This window comes from Equus przewalskii, chromosome 23, assembly GCF_037783145.1.
Source record: "Equus przewalskii isolate Varuska chromosome 23, EquPr2, whole genome shotgun sequence".
Lineage (NCBI taxonomy): Eukaryota > Metazoa > Chordata > Mammalia > Perissodactyla > Equidae > Equus > Equus przewalskii.
This window is the reverse complement of record NC_091853.1, coordinates 25,827,841-25,851,548: the sequence shown is the minus strand read 5'-3', so window position 1 is coordinate 25,851,548 and position 23,708 is coordinate 25,827,841. Positions and strand designations below refer to the sequence as shown.

General features: G+C 37.7%; 1 long non-coding RNA gene across 2 annotated transcripts in view; it reads left to right on the top strand.

Annotated features, from left to right (window-relative positions):
• LOC139078837 (uncharacterized) overlaps positions 1-21,780 on the top strand; it is a 51,384-nt gene extending 29,604 nt beyond the window's left edge. Inside the window, exon 3 of one of the 2 annotated variants that reach the window (XR_011531988.1) lies at positions 21,663-21,780. This is a non-coding gene — a long non-coding RNA (uncharacterized lncRNA). Of the gene's footprint in view, positions 1-13,874; positions 14,012-21,662 lie in introns of those variants that run through there. The other variant, XR_011531987.1, reaches the window with a different exon arrangement.
• Positions 21,781-23,708: the final 1,928 nt, after the last annotated feature.

The window sequence follows — 23,708 nt, the reverse complement described above, 5'->3', positions numbered from 1 at the left end:
AAGAGAGGGTCAAGCTGATGCAATTAGGGAGGGAGATGTGCTGGCTTTTATCAACAGAGCCAGTTTCATCACTATCCTGGTGAAAGCAATTGGATTTGAGGATCAGATGTTTCCATCAAGTTACTTTGGAATCAAGAAAATATAATTTCATTCTGTTTGTTCAGGAGTGTCTTTAACCTCACTGCTACTCTCTGAGGTCGCTCTCCTCTTGCAATCCATTTACGCGGGCACAGCTTGCTTCTCACTGTGGATCTCAGGCCAATTGTGGCCTAATACGTAAATGCATTTAAAAAACCGTTAGCCCCGGTGAAAAAATTACAAATGCAGGATAAGAGAAAGCTCCCAGATAGTAATCCCTGAAGTATTTGCCAGAAAGGAAATCTGTTGGTAAGCTGAAGTGCTTTTAAGAGAGTTGAATCATTCGATGAATCAGAAAATTGCCCAGGTCTTGGAGCCATGACTGAGAGTCCATGGAAAGGCAAAAAGAAAACAAAAGAAGCAAATGTGAATTTTCTTACTGCCCCATTTAACAGATCTCAGTGCTTGCTGTATAGCAACTAGTTTGACAGGTCACAGGTGTTCAGAGAGGTGTCCTACTTCTTTCTCTCTAGCTCAAGCCAAACACCTCTTCCATGAGTCCCTGGGATGGAGAAAAACTTAGCTTGATGCTCTCCTTGGTGAAGGAAGCCCAGCTCCTCCACCCAGAAACAGGAAAGCTGGAAGGGGCTGGGAGGATTACATTTTTATCACCCATGCCCTGACATGAAGGGGTGCCATAGGGCCCTTTATCAGTGCTAGTTTAGGCAGCATGGTGGGGAGCAAAAAGCCCTGGAATGGGAATTAGGAGACTTCAGTTCTGATCATCAAGAATTGTCTCCATCCCAGGGCTGGTCCCATGGCCTAGTGGTTAAGTTTGGCGTGCTCCACTTTGGCAGCCAGGGTTTGTGGGTTCAGATCCTGGGTGTGGACCTACACCACTCCTCAGCTGTACTGTGGTGGTGACCCACATACAAAATAGAGGAGACTTGAACAGATGTTAGCTCAGGGACAATCTTCCTCAAGCAAAAAAAGAAGAAGATTGACAACAGATATTGTTGGCTCAGGGCTGAACTTCATCAGCAAAAAAAAAAAAAAAAAAAGAAAAAAAAAGTCCACATTCCCTAGAATTTGGCAATATATTACATAAAATAGTAATGCTTTAGCAGTGACAATCCTGATTGCTTCTGATTTTATAATGCTTCATGACTTCAAAAACTCATCTATACTGTCTTATTTAAGCCTTATCAAAACTGTGTGAGGTAGTTAGGCATGTACCATTATATATACTTGTTCTAACCTAGAAGATAGGAAAGTGGTAGGTGTTATTTATCTCTATGTAAGAGTGGTGGCAGGGGAGAGGCTTGGGGTAAGAAGTGATGTGGTCACAGTCATAGGAATACATACGAAGAGCTCAAACACAAAATAAGACCCAACAGCTCTTTTCAAAATCTTGATGTATTTTCAGAGGATGATGGCTACCCTAAATTACCCTTGTGAGACTCAAATGAAGCAATGCTTTTGAAAATGCATTGAGGAATGTAAACTCACTGTCTAGTTTTAAATTTCCACAGTCCCTGATGGGTATGCGAATGTTCTATTTCCTATATAACTGTGTTCATGAGGAACCAGTGGCATAAATTCCTAGCTCCACGAGGCATCCTGTTCTCTTTTCTGAAACCAAATACTAAGGACAAGGCCTCATCCAAAGATGAATGCAGAGAGAAGAAATACAATAAAAATGACAAATTGATATTGGGCAAAGCCATGAAGTAAACATGGCAAGAAAGCAAGTTGCTGTTGCCCTCCTCTTAATGGGGAGGAGACGCTGAACAACAACCAAAGAGGAGAGGCTGGAAGGTTGGAGACAGATGCCAGAGATGGGGATGGAATCTTAGACGATGCTCCAAATTTGCACAGTTGATATTAAATACGACAGTTAAAGAGATGATCAGCTGGAACTGTTGACAGCTGAAGGCAACCTCTCATAGGATTATGTTCGACTGAGCAGAGAGGTCTGACCCAGGGATAAGCATCAGAGGAGCACAGAGGGAGTCTGTGAGTCTGTAAGCCTGGCTGTGTGTGTGTGTGTGTGTCTGTGTCTGTGTGTGTCTGTGTGAGTTTTTCCTCTATCCATTCATTTATCCATCCAGCTTCTCATATCTCTTCACTCACTCATCGTTTTCTGTATGATGAACACTGGTCTAGGTATCAGGGACACAAAGATGAGACAAGGGTTCCCTTTCCTGCAGAAGCTCAGAGTGTAGTAAAGGAGAAAAAGAAATAAAGTGATCACTACACGTAGGTGTGTTCTAAGACAGACAAGGGCAGGGTGCTATGGATGCTCAGAGGAAGGCCACCAAAGCCAGGCTGGGGTGAGAGTAGGGCAGGGGAGAGAGCAAGGGGATGGATACAGGAAAAGCTCCCATAAGGAGCACAGATTACTCACTGGTTACACAGCATCTAGAGGCTTGCTTCCTGAATCACTGCAGCTAGCACCAAGAGTACAAATGGGGAGGTTTCTCCAACTCAGACTATGCCGATGGCCACCTGCCCCTTGAGTAGAAACTTCTCCCTCCTCCTTGTCCTTACCACACAGAACTCTACTTCATCAACAAATCAAAGTAATCAAAATTATTTTTATTATGTATAATTTCAATAATTGAAGGATTATTACAGTTTACTCCAGGTGCTCTCCTTTACCACCGTCCATTAGCTCAAAAGTCTTCCTTTAAGGCATTTAGGGCATCTGATCTGCCCTCTCTGAGCCAGCCTACCCATCGCATAATCATCATCATCATCAGATCATTCCACTTAAGATATCTCTTCTGGTCAGAGGGACCACCATTTTTAACTTCTAGTCAAAGGCATACTAAATTTGCAGGCACATTGCCTACCAGAATAGCTAAAGGCAGCTGGTTTTAGCTCTAGGACCTCTGGACTTGCTCTGCCTCCTCTCTAGTGTCTGTTCTTTGCATCTCATCAATGATGACTCCATTCCCACCTCTGTCTCCTGTCTCTGATCCACGGTATCCTGATGGGCTCTGCCTTTACCCTTGGGGTTTCCTATCTTAGATCCTTTTAGCTTTCCTGTTATCCCATTAGACATTCATCCTGAGTTCTCTGATACTTTGTCCCAAACTTTACTTTTTCCTTCTATATCTTCACTTAGATCAATGAAAACTTTTGAATCTTCCTAATTCTGCCCTTATCTAGTGCAGTTGAGGGACCCCTCTTCTCTTTGGGCTGATAGTTTAATCATCTACCTCTCCACATACTACTCATGTATATCATATGTTGACCTCCATTACGCATTAAAAAAACTAAAGACCAATATTTGTAGTTTAAAACGATATTACTTTCTCTTTGTTGAAATTGACTGATGATCACTTTGCCTAAAAGCAATATGGCTAAAACCAGTTCTCTTGATACTCAAATTATCTAGTTTGCCTAATATTCAACTCTTTTAAAAAGCCTCTTTGTATCTTCTTAAACATCTCATTTTATAAAAGTATTTCTTTCACATATGGTAATTTTTGAGGTAATTTAAATCAATTTTCCAAAAAGGTATTTCAAATTTAATTTCATATTTTGATAAGTATGCATCATATTTGCATAATTTTGTGAATGGTAAAATTATTTTGAATCCTTGAGTAGCGTTTTACACTGATTTTATTTTGAGATATCAGAAGAATTTTAGCAGATTTCCTAAGGATTTTATTTTTCAGAGTTTTTTTTCACAATAAATATTTACCAAATTTGCACAAAAGTGATTTTACATAACTTTTTGTTACTGATAAGCAGCCGGTCAGGAACCCCCACTTCCCTGTTTTGCTACCATTTTGGGGGAAGAGTATAATTTTCTCCAGGTGCTCATTCTAATCCCAGTTCATGGTACCAGGTGTCTACTTTGCCACGTGTTTTGTGGGGACCTGCAATGATTTTACAAAGAGAAATAGACTACAATTTAAGTGTGCTGGCCCATTTGTGGCTTTCAGTCAGAAGGACCTAGACTAAAAGTATAAATCATTTAGGGCTTTGCAAAACCATGAGAACTGTTAAGTCTGACTTGAGATAAAAAGGTAAAAAAGCAAATTCTTTTCTAAAAGGAATATTTTTGGATGAATTTTTAAAGCAGGTGTACAAATTCTCAGGGCTAAATTGTCCTCCAAGTACATTTTAATGGGGTCATTTGTGTCCTACTTGTCAGGAATCAGAGGAAACTTGACATTTGTTTTACTTAAAGCTCTCTTTCATTGTGTTGCTCCTTCAATTGATTCTCAATTTCCCCTAAAGCGTTTTCCAGATTTAGCAAGTCCCCCGTGGCTGTGTACAGATGAGCCAAGTTTCCACAGTCTCCTGTTTCTGTGTACGGGAAATCAAATATGGGGACTTAAAGGAACTTTCAGTAGTTAGTACATAAGCTGGTCATAGCAATTAATCTAGCATTAGAACAATGTTGCATTAATAAGCTTGAACACACAGCTAAAGAAATTGCCACAGTGATTCACAGAGAGAGAAAGAGATGAAAAATATGAACAAGAGATATAAGGACGAGTAATTGAGATGGTATAAAATCTGGGTAACAGAAATTCCAGAAGAAAAGAATGGTGGAGATGTAATAATCAGGGAGAAATTTCCAGACCTGAATAAATATGGGAGTCTGCAGATTGAAGAAAAATTCAGAAAACAAAGTGAATAAATTAAACATCTTGTATCTAGGTACATTGGAGGGGAATTTCAGAAGATAAAGCCAAAACTCTTAAAACCAAGTAGAAAGAATTTCAGATTACCTACAAAGAAATGATAATGATATTGATGGTATCAAAGAAATGCTAATGATATTGATGCTGGAAGACAAGGAAATAGTGTCTTCAAAATGCTTATTATCTTATCTGATACAGAAAGTCACCCACATGTATAATAAAAACTCTAGCAAACTAAGAATAAAAGAAAACTTCCTAACTTGACAAAGTGTAACAAGCAAACATTATATTTAATGGAGAATTTTTAGACAAAACATTTCCTTTGAGATCTGGGATTCTTGGATGACTGCTATTACTAATGGTCCTGGCTGATGCTATATGGAAAGAAAAGAAATAGGAGTTAAAGAATTAGAAAGGAAGTAGTAAAATTGTCATTATTCACAGACAAGATGATTGTCTATATAGAAAATGCACAAAATTAATGGACAAAATTTTGTAATTAAAATGAATATAAAACAAGATTGCTCATAAAAGATCAGCTCATAAAAGTATGTCTAGAAAAATGTTAAAAATAAAATACCACTCACAAGAGTGACAAAAACAATAAAATATCAGGGAATTAACAATGAATACACAAGATTTTGATGAAGAAAACAGAACTATATTAAAGGACATAGAAAGAGCTGAAAAAACGCGGAAAGCTTTTATACTCTTAAATGAGATGTGGTGAAAACATTATAAGTATATTGATTCTAACAATTTATAAATTCGATTCAATTTCCATAAAAATTCCAGCTGCGTTTTTTAAGGAATTAGATAAATTTATTTGGAAATTTATGTGAATAAGTTTCACGAATAGCTAAGTCAACTTTGAAAAGTAAGAAGAGATTTTCCTTACAAGCTATCGTGTAAGCATCCTACAAAGCTACATCAATAACGTCAGTATGGCACCACTGCAAGAAAAGCCAAATAGAATCGAATAGACCCAAGTACACATGGAAACTTGATAGACAGTAGTAGAAGCCATGAGGGTAATGTTGTTGGCAATCCTGGCTCATGCATGAAGAAGAATAAAACTGATCCCTAACTAAAAACATAACAATGAGGACTTCCAGGTTAATTAAAAATTTACAGGTGAAAGGTAAAACAATTAATTTAATTATAATTATCTTCATGACCTAGGGATTGTTAAAAGCTATTAAAATTTTAAAGGTGATAGTACTCAGGCATAAGAAACGATGAAATCTGGCCATTTGTGACAACATGGATGGACCTCGAGGGTATTATGCTAAGTGAACTAAGTCAGAGGGAGAAAGCCAAATACCGTATGATCTCACTCATAAGTAGAAGATAAAAACAACAGCAACCAATCACATAGAGACAGAGATTGGATTGGTGGTTACCAGAGGGAAGGGGGAAAGGAGGCGGGCAAAGGGGGTGATTAGGGACATGCGTGTGGTGATGGATTGTAATTAGTCTTTGGCTGGTGAATATCATGTAATCTACACAGGAATCAGGAATTGAAATATAATGATGTACGCCTGAAATTTATGTAATGTTATAAACCAATGTTATCGCAATAAAAATATTAAAGATAGTAATTCTCTCTAAAAAAAATTTTTTTTAGGGTAAGATTTATGAAGTCAAAATTTGATGGGTTTGGTTACACAGATCTTAAGAATTCCTATTTGAGGAAGGAGACCACATGTGAAATAGATAGATGATTGATCATGAAAAAAATGTCAAGGAGTTAATATCTAAAATATATAGGAAATGCCTATAAATCCACTAGAAACATATTGAAACTCAAGAGAAATTGGATCAAAGATGTAAACAGATAATTGACAGAAGATATAGTGATTACTAATTAGATAAATGAAAATTAATACAGTAATATATCACTTTACGTACATCAGATAGGCAAATATTAAAACGCTGGGTAATTCTAAGTGTTAGCAGGGGTGTGAGAAGAAACAAACCAAAGGCACAGATAGTCACATGGATAGACTTTAAAACATAGTCCTGGGGAAAAATGTAGAATACAGAATAAAGTCTAGCACAGTATCACTCATGTAAGTTGTAAACACATGCACAATAATTATTCACCTTTTACAAGAACACATAAAATAATACACATCACGTAGGACAGTGGGAGTGGATAATGAAATGAGAATGGGGATCATGAATACAAACATATATGCATCATACATCTATACATAAAAGAGTGAAAGAGCCTTGAATGAACTAATGGTGATGTGATGCCATAAAACAAGATTTACTATTAACTCAATTCTCTGCATTGGGCGTTTTTTTTTCCTTCTTCTAATAAGGGTAATAACTATACAAAGAGGAACAGAATTGATAATGACTAAGAAAAGGGATAGAATACAAAAGACTAAAGAACCCTAGAAAAAAGACAGGAAAGGACGGTAAAAGAACAGATGAAAAAGCATGGTAATTTGAAAGCCCAAGATAAGATAATAGAAATACATCAAATCAGTAACAATAACACACATACATCAATCAAATGCTCCTGGTTAAAGACAGATTTTTTGGGAATAAAAAGAAATCCAGGTATGCGCTCTTTACAGGCGACATATCTAAGACTCATGAGACAGAAACTGAAAGTAAAGGAGGAAAAATATTTAGGCAAAATGCTTATCAAAGGAAAGCTGTAACAATGTTTTAAACAGCTTTATTGCGATGTAATTAATATACAATAAACTGCACCTATGTAATGTATATAATTTGATACATTTTGACATATGTCAAAATTTAAACCATCACCTCAATCAAGATAGCGAACCCCATAAGTTTCCTTTTGCCCCATCGTAACGCCTCTCCTCAGCCGCTCCACCCCCTGGCAACCATTGATCTACTTTTTGTCACTATAGGTTAGTCTGTATTTTTCTTGAATTTTTCTATAAATTCTAAGTATATAATACATGCTTTTTTTTTTTTCTGGCGTCTTTCACTCCACATAATTACTTTCGAGATTCAAACACTATCCTTGAAAAAGTCATTCATTTTTATTGCTGAATAGTATTCCAGTGTAAGATATAGCACAATTTGTCTAGTCATTCACCAGTGAATGGGTATTTGAGTTGTTTCCAGTTTTTAGCTGTTACAAATAAAGCTGCTAAGAATATTTATTACAAGTTTTTGTATGGACCTATACTTTCATTCATTATTTTGGGTAAATTGCCTAGCAATGGAATGGCTGGGACATAGGTAGCTGAATGTTTAACATTTTAAGAAATGGAAAAACTGTTTTCTAAAATACCCGCACCATTTACATTCCCAATAGCAGTGTGTGAAAGTTCCAGTTCCTCCATATCCTTGCCAACACTTGGTATGGCCATTTATTTAATTTTACTCATTCTAATAAGTGGGTAGTGGTATCCTATTGTGGTTTAATTTGCATTTTCCTACAGACTAATAATGTTGAGTATCTTTTCATGTGCTTATTTACCACCTATTTTTCTTTGGTAAAATGTTCAAATCCTTTGTTGAATTTTCAGTTGAATCGTTTTTTATTATTTTTGAGTTTTGAGAGTTCTTACATATTTTGGATACAAGTCCTTCATGTTTTGCAAATATTTTCTCCGAGCCTGTGGCTTGTCTTTTCATTCTCTTAACTGTGTCTTTTTTCAGAGCAGATTTTTATACATTTGATGAAGACCAGTTTATCAATTTTCTTTTCTTTATGGACCATGTTTTTGGGGCATATTTGACACATCTTTGCTTAACAGTTTTTTCCCCTATACTTTCTTCTAGAAGTTTTATATTTTACATTTAGGTGTAATTTTTATACCTAGTGCAAGATACGAATCAAAGTTTGTTGTTGTTGTTGTTGTTTTGCATATGGTTATCCAATTGTCCCAACATCGTTCCTTGAGAAGCCTATACTCTGACCACTGAATTGCTTTTGCATCTTTGTCAAAAATTGGTTGTTTACTTATGTGTGGATCTATGTCTGGACTCTATTCTGGTCCATTGAGCTATCTATCTTGACAAGCAATACTACATTGTGGTGTTAAAATAAATAAGTTTAGAAATCAGTTAGTATGGAAGACTGAATAACGGCCCCGTAAAGAAGTCTGCATCCCGATCCTCAGAACCTGGGAATATATTACCTTATATGGTAAAAACAACTTTTTAGATGTGATTAAGTTAAGGAGTTGGGGTGAGGAGATTTATCCTGGATCTTCTGGTTGGGCCCAATGTAATCACTTATAAGATACTTATAAGATACTTATAAGAAGGATACTTATAAGAAGGAGGCAAAAGGATCAAAAATCAGAAGAAGGACAATGGGAGCAGAGATTGAAGTGATGGACAAAAGAGCCATTAGCCAAGGAATGCAGGCATCCTCCAGAAACCAGAAAAGACAAGGGAATGGATTTTCCCCTGGAGCCTCCAGGAGGAAAACAGCACTGCCTACACTTTAATTTTAGCCCTATATCACTTAATTTATACTTCTGACTTCCAGAAGTGTAAGATAATCAGATTTTATTATTTTATGTCACAAAGTTTGTTTATTATTTTATGTCACAAAGTAATTTGTTTACAGCTCCAAGAGGAAACTAGTACAGATAGTAATAGTCCTCCAACTTTGTTTTTTCTCAAAGTGCTTTGACTATTTTAGGTCCTTTACATTTCTATATGAATTTTAGAAGCAGCAGGTCAATTTCTGCAAAAGCCTTGCTGGAATTTTGATTGGGATTGCATTGAATCTATAGATTGATTTGGACAGAACTGACATCTTAACAAGATTGAGTGCTCCAACCCATGAACAAGTGTGTCTCTCCATTTATTTAGGTCTTCTTCAATTTATCTCAGCTATGTTTTATAGTTTTCAGTGTTCAAGTTTTTTGCATCTTTTGTCAGATTTATCACTAAGTGTTTCATATTCTGTGATGCTATTATACATGGTATTGTTTTTTAAATTTCAATTTCTGATCATTTGTTCCTATACAAATACAATTTATTTGCATGTATAAACATAATTTACTTTCTTATGTTGATTGCATATCTTGCAACTTTGATAAATTATTAGTTCTAGTAGCTTTTGTGTAGAGTCAATCTGATTTTTCTACATAGTTGTTCACATCTGTAAATAATCCCTCCCTTCTTTCTAATTTGGATGTGTGTGTATATGTGTATTTCTTTTCTTGCCTGATTGCACTGGCTAGAACCTAAAGTATGATGTTGAATAGAGGTGCTGAAAGCTGACATCCTTGCTTTGTTCCAGACCATAGGGGAAAGGCACTCAGTCTTATGCCATTATATATGTTGTTAACTATTGGATTTTTATAGATGCTGTTTCTCAGGTTGAGGAAGTCCCTTCCATTTCTGGTTGGATGAGAGGTTTTCATTTCTTGTTTTGGAATGGCAGTTGGGTTTTATCAAATGCTTTTTCTGTGTCATTGTGACGATCATATGAGTTGTCTTTTTTAGTTTCTTAATATGGTGAAGTACACTGATTGATTTTAAAATGTTAAACTGACCTTACATTCGTAGAATAAAGTATAATTTGTTGTGATCTAGTATCTGTCTTTTTAATACATTGCTGGATTTGATTTGCTAGAATATTGTTTAGAATTTCTGCATTTATATTCATGAGGGATATTGGTCGGTACAGGCACGTGTTGTTTAATGAGAAGGATATGTTCTCAGAAATGCGTCATTAGGTGATTTTGTCGTATGAACATCATAAAGCGTACTTACTCAAACCTAGATGGTGTAGCCTCCTATACCTAGGCTATACGGTACTAATCTTATGGGACCACCATCACATATGCAGTTCATTGTTGACCGCAATGTTGTTCTGTGGCGCATGACTGTATTTTCATTTCCTCGTGATATGTTTGTCTCATTTCGGTATCAGATTAAGGCTGCCCTCATAGAAGGTGTTGGAATCTTCAATTTTCTGCAAAGTTTTTTCTAGAATTCATGCTACTTCTTTCTTAAATATTTAATAGAATTTACAGTGAAGCCATCTGAGCCTAAAGTCTTTCTCTCTCATTTCCTCTCTTCCTTCCTTCCTTCCTCTCTCTCTTTTTCTTTCTCTATTCTCCCTTTCCTCTTTCCTTTCTTTCCTTCCTTTCCCATCCTAGGAAGGTTTTCATAACAAGTTCAATTTCTTTCATAGATACAGGGTTATTCAGATTATCTGTTTTTTCTTGGTGAGATTCAGTAATTTGTATCTTTCAAGGGATTTGTACATTTAGTCTAGGTCATTGAATTTATTGGCACTGAGGTGTTCATAATATTCCCTAATAGTCATTTTAATATCTTAAGGATCTGCAGTCGTGTTACCTCTGTCATTTTAAACATTGGTAGTTTCTTTCTTTTTTCTTTATCTGTCTAGCTAGAATTTTGTCATTTTTTACTGATCTCAAAGAACCAGCCTTTGGTTTCATTGATATTTCTTCTACTGTTTTTCCAATTTTTATTTTGTCCATTTCAGCTCTGATCTTTATTATTTACTTTCTTCAGCTTACTTTGGATTTAATTTGCTCTTTTTCTAGTTTTCAAGTTGGAGGCTGAAGCCATTCATTTGAGACCTTTCTTATTTTCTCATGTAGGCAATTAGTGTTATAAATTTTCCCCTAAGTATTATTTTACTGGAATGCTATAAATTTTGATATATTGTGCATTCATTTTCACTCAATTCAAAGTATTTTTCCCTTTTGATTTCTTCTTGACCCATAGGTAATTCAGATGTGTTAAATTCCAAATATTTGAGAATTATATAGAAAGCTTTCTGTTATTGATTTCTAATGTAATTCCATTTTAGTTAGAGAACATACTTTGTATGATTTGTATCCTTTTAATGCTACTGACATGTATTTTATGGCCCAGATTGTAATTTATCTTGGTAAATGCTCTTCTACATACAACAACAGTACAAAAGTCAGGAAGGGAGAAACAAAAGTAAATTATTGTAAGGTTCTTACATTATATGTGAAGTGGTAAAATATTACTCGAAAGTATATTGTGATAAATTAAAGATGTATATTGTAAACTCTATAGCAGGATAACAAAACAGAGTTTTATTTAAAAAACCAACAAAGGAGATGAAATAGAATAATAAAAAAATGCTAAATTAATCCAAAAGAAGGCAGAAAAAAAGAGACTAAAAAACAAAGAACAAATAGAAAAAATGTATTCTTCTGTTTTGGGTAGAATATTCCACAAATGTCAATTAGGTCATGTTCGTTGGTAATGCTGTTCCAATCTCCTTTATCCCTACTGATTTTTGGACTGCTTTTTCTATCAATCATTGAAGGAGAGTTGTTGACATCTCTTAGTAAATTTGTGAATTTGTCTATTTCTCTTTGTAGTTCTACTGTTTTTTTTTTTGCTTCATGTAGTTTGAAACTCTGTTGAGAGAACCATTAGGGTCTCTTGATGAATTGTGAATCATTATGAAATGAACTTCTTTATCCTGGTTAACATCCTTTGCTCTGAAATCTACTTTTCCTTATGTTAATAAAGCAGACTCTTTTGACTAGTATTGGCATGGTACATCTTTTTGCATTCTTTTACTCTGTACATATTATATCTTCATTTTAAAAGTGGATTTCTGTAGGCACCTTATAGTTCTATTTTTTAATCTGATCTGACAATTTCTGCCTTTAAATTAGGGTGTTTACACCACTCACATTTAATGTAACTATTGATATAATTAGATCTAAACCTATTATTGTATTATTCAAAAAAATTTGTCCCATTTGTATTTTTATTCTCACCCTGACTTGTGGTTTAGAGAGTCTGCCAAACTCTACCTGAGTTCTTTCTCCCTACATCACATCCTGGAAACTCTGAAGTCAGTAAACTGGACCAATTTCTCACTTCATTTGTTTCCCATCTATCAGGGATCACTATTCTTCATTATCTGCTGTCTAGCATTTTGAAAATTATTGCTTCATTTTTTTTTTCTTCAGGAAGGAAGGTAAATCCAATCATTGTTATTCCATCTTGGTTAGAAGTAGAAGTCCTGGTATATTGATATTAATAACATAAAAAATGGTCTCAAAAAAAGTATTATTTAAAATAAGTAAGCTCATTACATAAAAATTAAAGAAGCAATTTACCAAGAAATATGAAATTCAGACTACTGAGGAATTGCTGTCCTAGGGTGCAAATTCCACAGCATGATAAATTTGAAAATTATCAACTAAAAGATAGCCTTACAGAATCTCCCAAGATATTGGTGCATGATCTGGGAATTTGGAGATAGAGACAGGTATCTGAGAATGAAAGGATTAACATTAACAATATACAAAGAATTTGTATAAATACATATTAAAATCAAATAGGAAAATAGGCACAGGATTCAGTAGGCATTTTATAAAAGAAGAAACTTGAATGACCAATAGATGTGAAAATATACTCAGTTTCATGCTAATTAGGGAAATGCAAGTTAGAGCAACAGTGAATCTGTGGTGTACTGGCATTTCTGACATCTGGAACGTATAATTTTTTAGCACCCTCTCCACCATATGATAAAATAATTTTCAGTGACAATCATGAAAAGAAGCTATATATGATGTAGAAGGCACCACATATTTCCAAACAGATATAGATGTTGATTCCTTATCCCTTCTCTGGATTTTTTCTTGGATTGTTCTTTGTTGAGTTTCACTAGGTCAATGTCATTTTATGTTGATTCTCCACTTCAAATTTCTTTACAAAATTCAGAATACTTATGAATGAATACTGTCATTACTTCTAGTTCCTCCATGTTCCTACCGGACAAGAAAAGCACAATTATTTATTCTACACTTTTATATCTACCTAATAGTTTGAACTTTGATCATAGTCTGATATAATAATATTTAATGTATACAGCTGTCTAATATTTAATTTTAATAAAGCTATCTTAATTCATATTTTAGTTTTAAAAGTTACTATTAAAATGAATAAATTTCAGTTTTGAAGTTGTTCAAATTCAGTAAGATATTTCATGTACAAAGTAAAATTTGCACTTACCAGCAAAAATATTATCCCTCACAGTTTACACTGTTTCATGCTTTTAAATATTAAACACAAACAAATACTCCAAGTGGTCACATAGAATAACAAAACTGAAATGACTCAAATTCTCTTTCTTTGCTTTTCCAGTCACTGTGCTATCCTTGTTTACTTCAAATCTCCTGTTTAAACATGAGAATACGTGCTGCCACAAGCATTGGAGATATGCTTTGTGCAGAAGCCAGGGCAAACATTTGAGCCATTGTCAACTTTCTTTTGAAACGAAGGTTGGTAGCTGAATCCATATGTATTCAGGACTGACTATTCATCTGGGAATTCTTCAATTTAACTTTCATGTAAAATATAATGTTTATTAAAAGACAAGGAAGAAATATGTACTAATTTGAAGTTTACATAATATATTATTAAATTTCAACAATAACTGTCACAGGGTAGGTTTCCTTACCTGGAGAAGTAGGGTAGATATTGGTACCTCATTGGAAGCGATCCAAAGCTGATACCTCAAAAATCTATGTGTACCAGGAGTCGGGTAGATGGCTTGTCTGGGAAGGGCAGCTCCATAGCCAAAGGGACAGGCATAGCTGGGTCATCAGGGCAGTGGTGTCAGTGAGCAACAGCCATGGCTCTGATGAGAGAATGAAGGAGGCTGCTCTGGCAGAGATAGCTGTGAAGTAATTAGTTCATCTGAAAAGCCATTTAGGCATCTAGTTATATGACGTCTCCAGATGGGGGAGACCAGCGTTCTGATTCTAAAGGACACATATTTTAAGTGGATTAAGAAAGGAAATTATTTTAAGTGTGGGAAGGTATAATTAACCCAGGGACCCCTGCTACAGCAAGATATTGTTGAGGGGAAGGACTTAAAGAAACACAGAGCATATTAGGCATACAGCTGAAAAAACAGGGCAGCTGGGAATATCGTTCTATGAATGAATTTCAATTTGTGGGGCAACAAAGCATTGTGGTGGCTTTGTCCAAGGCAGGCTCGTAGTTTTTCAGATGAGGACTTAATTAAAGCACCACCTGTATGTGTATGCATAGGAAGTGATTATTTCTTTGCTTTAAGATAATTGGAAATAATCTTTTCCATTAGATACTGGAGACAGATGCCAGAGCAAGCTTTTGTGAGCACCAGTCACTTTTGCTGGAGTTTTCCTATTGGAGAGTGGAAAAAACAGAGTAAAGGGAAATCCTTCCCTAAGGGGTTTGGGGACCATCAAGTTCAAGAGATAAGGGCTTGGGGCAGGAAATAGCAGACCAAGTCAAGACAACTGGAAACCAGAAAAACTCATGTGAAGGACCATGTAGGAGAGCTCAAGGGTTGGAGCAGAGTGAGAGATGTTGGAAACAAGAGCAAGGAAATGGACACCAGCAAGAAGGAAGTAAGCTGAGGAGCAGTTGAACACCTGGGTCCAGGAGTGTAGACACAGCTGAGCTCAGTGAAGTCCCCTTAGAGAAGGAGATCTCTGGGCTGAGTGAGATGCAGCTGGCCAAGGCAAAGAGAACTCTGGAAAAGATGGCAATCAATGAAGAGGAGCACAAACAGGTAGACAGACCTTAGCCTGGTGCCAGTCCATGGTATCTTCTTCCTCCATTGACCACATTGGACCTTCCTTCACCATTTTATTTCCTCATGATGTTCATCATCACTTGACCTATTATTTTTATCTCCTTATTTATCTAATAAAGTGGGCAGGGATTTCTTGTCAATTTTGCCTACTGTTATATCCCAACACCTAATGGGACAGTGTTTGGATTTGTTAAATGAATAATGAATATGTATCGCCCTGGAGATATCCCATAGCTGAACTGGGGTGAAGGCTGACCTACTAGTGGATCAAGGGTTGGAGCTGACAATTACAAAGTCCTTGCCAATCTAATTCAATATATTTGTGGCATGGATTTAGTCCATTTCCCTACAAAGTCAGGTGAGAATTGCATAGAGGCAGGTCCGGGGGACTAGGGCGACACCTACATGCTTCTCATTGTCCTTCCTGGAGATGTTTCTCCAGAATGAAAACTCACTTTAATTCTAAGAAATGCTTCTTTTTCTTTTATGTATTTTGATGTGTAGGTACCTTTGGAAGACAGACTGTGGGAAGGGACAATCATTAGATGGTTATGGGAACACCAACGAGAAAGTTCCAAATCCAAATCTTATCTCATTTACTGGTCTGTAGTTCACTGCGTTAATAGGGAATTTGTTCTCAAAAACACATTGTTGAAGAGATGGAAATATCTCCCTCCAATACAGTTCACTCTACTGTCTCTCCTTCTAATCCTCAAATAACAGTAGAAATGGCTTGGGCCTGGAATGCTGTGTTTCTGAGTTACTTCAATCTTGTTTTGAGACAACTAGACCAAGTCACTCCAGATAAAACGGAAAAGGCTCTTCCAAAAATTGCAAGAGGCATATTTAATAGAAATCTAAGAAAATGCTAAAGAAAAGCTCCAAGTTGTTTGTATTTTGCATGGCAGTTGTGGATATTTTCTTGTTTTGTTTCTTCTCCATATTCCTGACAAAAGAATCTCAAATTAGGCAGTAAAGAGACAAAATAAACCATAAAGAGTTTAAGAAGTGGTGGAGAGACCATATGACTGGCAAGAGATCTATTAGGACCTGACAATCTCTGTATCTGTACAGAGCAGCAGCTCCCTCCAGGAGAGAGTACCATGCATTTGGCTTTATTCCTTTGATTTTGAACCTGTGTCTCTTCATCCCCTTGACTGGGCAGGGTATCCAGTACGGTGTATGCAATATAGTGCAATACTTAGAATCAGCAAGACACAAACACGAGTCCCAGCTCTGCCCACTCAATAAATGTGTGACCTCAGGTAAGTCACATAGACCCTTGGGGCTTCAGTTTTTCCATTTGTTAATTTAAGGTTTTGTACCAATTGGCCTGTAAGGTCATCTCTGTCCCCAGTGAAGGGAACCTTGCCCTGTGTATAAAGCCATATTTTCCTGGAAGAAAATTGGATGGTAATTTAAAGGCGGTGAGATGCAGAGGAGAAAAGGTAGGCTTTGGAGTCACAAAGCCTGGATTCAAATTCTGACTCTATTTCTTCTTAGTTGGATCATCTTTATGCATAGAATGGGGATAGTCTTATTAACTAAGTCACATGATGGTTATAAGAATCACAAGTGAAAGTACCCAGCACAGGACTTGACATAATGAAGGGGCTTAATGAACGGACAAGAGCCAGGTCATCAAGGAGATGGGGAACTGTGTCTGCCCAGGCTCCCAGGGTAGAGTGACTCGATTGTGACTGTTTCTCCCAAGCCAGGGGCTGACTGATGCTAGCCTGACTCAAAGCACCCATGTGGATGCCTTGGGAGAGAGAAGGTGCACTCCAGAGAGACTCCTTTGAGACCTCTGGCCAGGGACTGTCCGGAGTTAATAAGAGGGAACTCTCTGGAGTGTTGAACTTGGGATCCAATCTTTAAATAATTCTTCAGCACATAAGTGTTCCAGGGGGAAAGAATTTGGAGGAGAAGATAGGTAAAGGTGGAGAAGGGGAAAACAGGAAAAGCATCTTTGAGATCATGTTGAATAAACAAGAATGGAATTGAGAGAAGTAAATTTCTATCAAAAATTATTCAAGAAACATGATGTGAATTGGCCGTGCCTTGTTTTGCTTCTTGTTCAATCGAAAAGTTGATCAGATCACTGCTTCTGTCTAATCGAAAACAAGATGTACACCTGAGAAAAATGAACAGCCTGCTGGTGAGTGAAATGTTTTCAAATCGGGGTTTGATTTCGATTTGTTTGCCTTGCAGTGCTTCAGGGCAAGCTATGCCTGCTCCCTACTATGGCCATGCCTCCCCATGGCTACCCAGGCATGATTAATATTTGAGGTCAGAGTCTGGACTGTAGAATCTAACCCAATTTTCCATTAGCATTTTTAAGACTTCCAGGCAAATGAATACTCATGTGCACGCAGGGGTTAGATATACACACGAGTGCTCCAGAAATGAAGGTAAAGCAACACAGAGGAAGGATTGATGTTTATAACCTCAAAGTCAAGGGAATTCAAAGCTAAGCCCCAAAGAGATGTGGTGTGTCACCAGGGCTGCAGAGGATTAAGATACACAAGATAGCCCCTCACCCAGGAATACAAAATAGCACTTTCAGCCTAGGCAACATGGGGAAAATTTATGCTGGAACAAGATGATCCCAGCTGATTTTCTCCAAACAGCCCAACAAAGAGGAGATGTATTCACCCAAGTAGAGACCTGATTTGGAAGTAACAGGTAACGGGATGCAGGGAGTTGCCAGTAAAGACCTTTTTGCAGCCTCATAATTCAGGATATTGGCAGGAATAGACAGCTATGTTTTCCTTCTCTTTTTAAACAAAGCCTCTATTAGTCAGAACTTCAGATCACACATGGTAATCAATTGAAACTGTTTAGGGCATTTACAGTAATTGATCTGCTACAAGTTCTTCACAAGTGGATTGCACTATACATACACATGTACTTTTCAGAGAATTCAAAAGCCATTAGGATGTTCTCAACTCCTATCTGATAGTCTGAGGGCCATTGACTGGATGGGATCATCAGAAATGAGCTGGGCCAGCAGCATGGGGCATTTTGATTAGAAAGGAGAAAGAAGTTCCTCGAATGAGGGTTGTGAATCCTGGAAACAGTGCTTGAAGAAGGCTGAGTGAACTTCATCATTATAATCATGAAAGTTGCCACAATGCGTTAAGTATTTCACGTGCAGTTACTATATCATTTAAGGTTCACAAAACCAACCAAAAAATCTAATATTCTTCACATTGAGACTGAGAAACTTAGGCTAAGTGATTAAGTGCTTTGCCAAGGGTAGCACATTAAGCACCAGAATTATGATCTTAACCCAAATTCAAGTCCAAAACCCCATATGCTCCCACCCCCACCAACCACGCCACATTGCCTGTCATCTAAATAGTTGGGTATCTCTTTCCCAGAGGATTTTAGGATAGGCCTGCCTAGAGGCTGGGAAGATGCAAGATGCACATTTTCAATCATATCTACCTGTGAATTTGTAAATCTCCCCTTGTGGATTATGGTGTGTGTATCTTTGTTGGAAGAGAGTGTCCAGACAAAAGCTGATAGGCGTTCCTTGAAAACAAAGGTGGAGAGATGGAGAGCTGGGAAGGTGGAGAGCAGATGAAGCGGTGGCACATCTAAGTGAGTGAGTGTATTCAAGCGCCAAGAAGAACCGAAAAGAGCCAATGGTCTGGATTAACTCAGATCCAGGGGAAGCAGTCAGAGCCCAGGCAGAAAGTCAGCCACAGGCAGTATGGGCTATCCAAGTTGCTTGGTCTTATAACCTCGTTGCTTTTTCTAGTATTTAGTGGTAAGCCACTCTGGCCACCTTTCTCGACTGTTGAGAATGGGTTCTGAAACTAAGAGTTCTTGTCTTCCTCACTCAGAACCAGTCTTTGTGATAGAGCTCAGTGCTATAGTCCTGGTTCTAATTTTAGCTTTGCTGATTAATAACTCATGTAATTGAGGATCAGAAGGTATAAGTAATCACCCTATGTTACCACTTAGCTGTGGAAAACTGATTAGAACTCAAGGCATTTGATGTTAGAGCCTAAGGTTTAACCACTACATCATGGCGGTGGCTTCCTATGGTCCTAAGACCAACTCCTTATAGTGGTTAAGTCAGATCTGTCTTCCTTCCTGCCTTTGGCCTTTCTGTCCTTAAAAGATCGCCAATTAAAAAAAAGAAGTATGATTTCACTCAGGGGCTGGCCCAGTCGCACAGTGGTTAAGTTCTCACATTCTGCTTTGGTGGCCCGACGTTTGCCAGTTCAGATCCCAGATGTGGACATATGCACTGCATGTCAAACCATGCTGTGGCAGGTGTCCCACAATAAAGTAAAGGAAAATGGGCACGGATCTTAGCTCAGGGTCAGTCTTCCTCAGCAAAAAAGAGGAGGATTGGTGGCAGATGTTAGCTCAGGGCTAATCTTCTGCAGAAAAACAAAGAAGTATGATTTCAATCATATGTGGAAGATAAAAAAACAAACAAACTTACAGATACAGAGAACAGGTTGTTGGTTACCAGAGGGGTAGAGGGGCGGGAAGAGGATGAAAGGGGCAAAGGGGCATATGTGTATTGTGACAGATAACAACTAGACTTTTGGTGGTGAACATGATGCAGTCTATACAGAAGTTGAAATATAATGATGTACACCTGAAATTTATATGTTATAAACCAACGCTACCTCAATCAAAAAAAAGAAGCATTAAACTCAGAAGGAACCATATACTTAGACATATAATTTAAAACTATAAAACTTCTAGAAGAAACATAGGAGAAAATCTTTGTGACCTTGGGCTAGGCAAAGATTCTTTAGATATAGCATCAAAAGCATGATCTATGAAAGAAAACATTGATAAATTGGACCTCATAAAAATTGAACACCTCTGTTCTTCAAGGGATACTGTTAAAAGAATGAAACGATAAGCCTCAGAATAGGAGAAAATATTTGCAAAACACAAAGGCTCTGAATCCAGAATATATGAAAGCTTTCCAAACTCAATAATAAGAAAAAAAACTACCCAATAAAAAAATGGGTAAAAGATTTTGAAAAGACACTTCACCAGCAAGCTATGCAGATGGCAAATAAGATGCTTAACATCATTAGTCATTAGGGAAAATGCAAGTGAAAACCACAATTGAGATATCACCATACAACTACAGAATAATTGAAATATACAAAGGGGAAAACCCTGACAATTTCAAGTGCCAGTGAGGATGCAGAGCAACTGGGGCTCACAGGGATTGCGGGTGGGAATGCAAACTGATGCAGCTAGTGTGGAAAACAGTCTTGCAGCTTCTTATAAAAGTAAACATACTCTTACTATATGAGCCAGCGATCCCACTCTTAGGTATTTACCTAAGAAGAATGAAAACTTACATTAACACAAAAACCTGTCTGTGAATGTCTATAGCAGCTTTATTAATAATCCCCTTAAACTTGAAACAAGCCGAGCATCCTCCATCTGGTGAATGAAAAAACTATGGTACATCCATACAACGGTCTACTATTCAGCAAAAAAAAGGAATAAACTACTGACTCATGCAACAATATGGATGAATCTCAAATGCATTATGCTAAGAGAAAGAAGTAAAAATTTAAAAGCTACATACCGTGTAATTCTAATTATCTGACATTCTGGAAAAGGCAAACCTATAGGGACAGAAAAGAGATCAGTGGCTGGTGGGCCTGAGGTGGGAGGATGGGTTGATTACAAAGGGACATGGGGGAATTTTTTGTTGTCATGGAAATGTTCATTATCTTGATTGTGGCGGTGGTTATGCAACTGTCAAACTGTTGAACAGTACACCAAAAATTGAATTATACCTCAATAAGAGAAGTAAAAGGAGGAGGAACAGTGGCAACAGCAGAGGCAGGAGCATGAAACCAAGCAGGGCTCTGAGCAGAACCAGATGCTTTTTGCAGGTAGATTTGGAGACAATCTGGGTGGTGGCTGAGCCAGCATTCCCACCAAGTACAAGGCAGGCTCCTCGTTCTCACCAGGATTTTGTTTTGTCTCACCTCCAAAGTCTTAATACATTTAGGTTGTCAATAAAGGGAATTTCGGAGAAGATGCAGACAGAAGCCAAGAGCTAATTCAAAGCCTTAGTGCTTCACTACCTGCTTTGATGGCTGGTTGTGGAGGGGAGAGCAACAGCCTCCCTGACATTTGCTTTAGAGATACAACAGAGGTTTCTAGGACCTGCATGGGCAAGAGGGAGAAAAAAATGTCCACGAGCCTGGCCTAATAGACTCCCTATACTTTAAAGCAATGGCCTCTAAATGATCCATCCTCTATGCTAGGCAAATGCCATTTCTTTTTCTTTTATAGCTTTTGCTTTTTCTGTTTAAAGGAACACTGTATTCTTTCCTTCCCAGATCCCATGTGAGGAGGAGACCAAGAAAGAAGACAATTCTCAGCATCGCTGTTGGGTGAGGTGTCCCAAGAAGCCTTTCTAAATGCAAAAGTCCCTGACACCTCCAAGCCTTCTGAAGGGTCAGGAAACATCTTTGCAGACTTGGGGAAGGGGGCAGGCTCACAGGAAGCAGAGGGGTGCAGAGTGCGGTAAATGAACAACGTCTGTTGGCCTGGGGGCTCGAGAAGAAAGTGGTCTGATGTCTGCAGTGACATGGCCTGAGGATCATGGATTTGGTAGGGCACTCCGAGGTAAACTGCCTGGATGCTCCTGCCCCATAGGTCACTTGCATCCTGAGGGGGTGGGCTGGGTTCACACTTTCAAAGAGGCAGCGGAAGTAGCTAAAAGTTTGGTCTATAGCCAGAAAGATAGGAGTACCAGTTTTGGCCTCATTACTTCATTGCTGTGTAACTACTCTGAGCCCTGGTTTCGTCACTGTTCAATGGGGATACAATAGATATACATTCTAGAGCTGTTGTAGGGGTAGAATTTATGACCATAAAAATCTTAGCACAGTACTAGGCGTGTGGTCAGGCTCAACAGCCATTTAAAGTATCTTTAACATCCAATTTTATCTCAACTGTGTCTATTCCTGCACATGAAATGTAAGGCTGAAAAATTACCCTTGTAATCCAGATCATGTCTCCAGCCAACCCGATTAACTCACACCACAGCCTCCTTTTCATTTTCCCTGTCCTGAGCATGTTTAGGATTTAACCTCTCTGTGTAAACATTGGGAAACACAATTAGTGTTGGAACTGCCAAAGTATAGCTGCCTTCTGATTTGATGTTTCTGAACTTGGGCAATGAAAGAAGATGTGGAAAGTTCTAGTTTCTCAAACCAGACTGTCCCAAGAAACGTTTCTAAATGCAAAAGAGACTAGCTCCTCTAAGTCTTTGGAGATGTCAGGGTGGAACGTAATACAATGAGGTGCCCACTGAGATTCTCTTGGAGGCTTCAGGGAGCATGAGATTTAGATACAAGTGTAGGAAATAAGACCAAAGAGCCCCAGTTCCCAAACTCTGTGCCATGGTACCCTTGGGTGCAGCAGTAAACTCCCAGAGATGCCACAGGCTATTTCTGAATTTCTAGGCAAACACAATGATACTTAACATGTATCAGATACCACAAAATGATAGCTGGAGATAGTCTGCAGTTCCAACATTTTTAATTCATTTAGTAACTAAAAGCTTAATAGATAGATCTGTCAGGTGATTCTTTTGTTCTATGGGTACTGTGAAAAAACTTACTAAGACTTTAAGGGTGCCACGAATGGAAAAAGTTTGGGAACCTCTGCTGTAGAGGATTATACAACATTCCTTTCAAAGATATCACAGTTTTACAAAGCTAGATTATTGGCAGTTGCTGTGATAAAAAGCAATTAGCATGCAAAGATCAAGGTGAAACAGGAGATGAGGGATGCAGTGTCCAATCTGATTCTACAGATTGAGAAGTCGTGCAGTGACCAACAGGCACATACATCCCTTTAATAAGTAACTGTTATTACTTAAGAATGAACTAAAAATATTATTTTTCTTTCAACTTATGTGTATTATTTTTAAAAATGGCTACTAAATTGTTGGGACTTAAATACTCATTAAGGTTTTTGGACCTAACCACATAAGAAATAGATCTGTTAGGTTCTTCTTTTGGCCTATGGCTACTATGAAAAAACTTACCAAGACTTTAAGGGTTCCATGAATGGAAAAAGTTTGGGAACCTCTGCTATAACAAATCCTACAGATGCTGCAGTACATATTAGCTGATAGCTGGACCTGGCCCAATGCCTGGGAATGGCTAAGCATGAATAAGCTGGAGAAACACAGTATATTAGAGGTGGAAGAGATCTTTAAAATCATCAAGATTAGCACCCTTGTTTTATACGTAGGCAACATGAGACCTTGAGATGACTTGCCCAATCATATTCTTCTTGGGTCTGGGTTGCAGGGTGGGGAGTAGGGAAAAGCAGATGTGTGTGAAGGGGGCAGTAGTGGAGAGGTACAATCT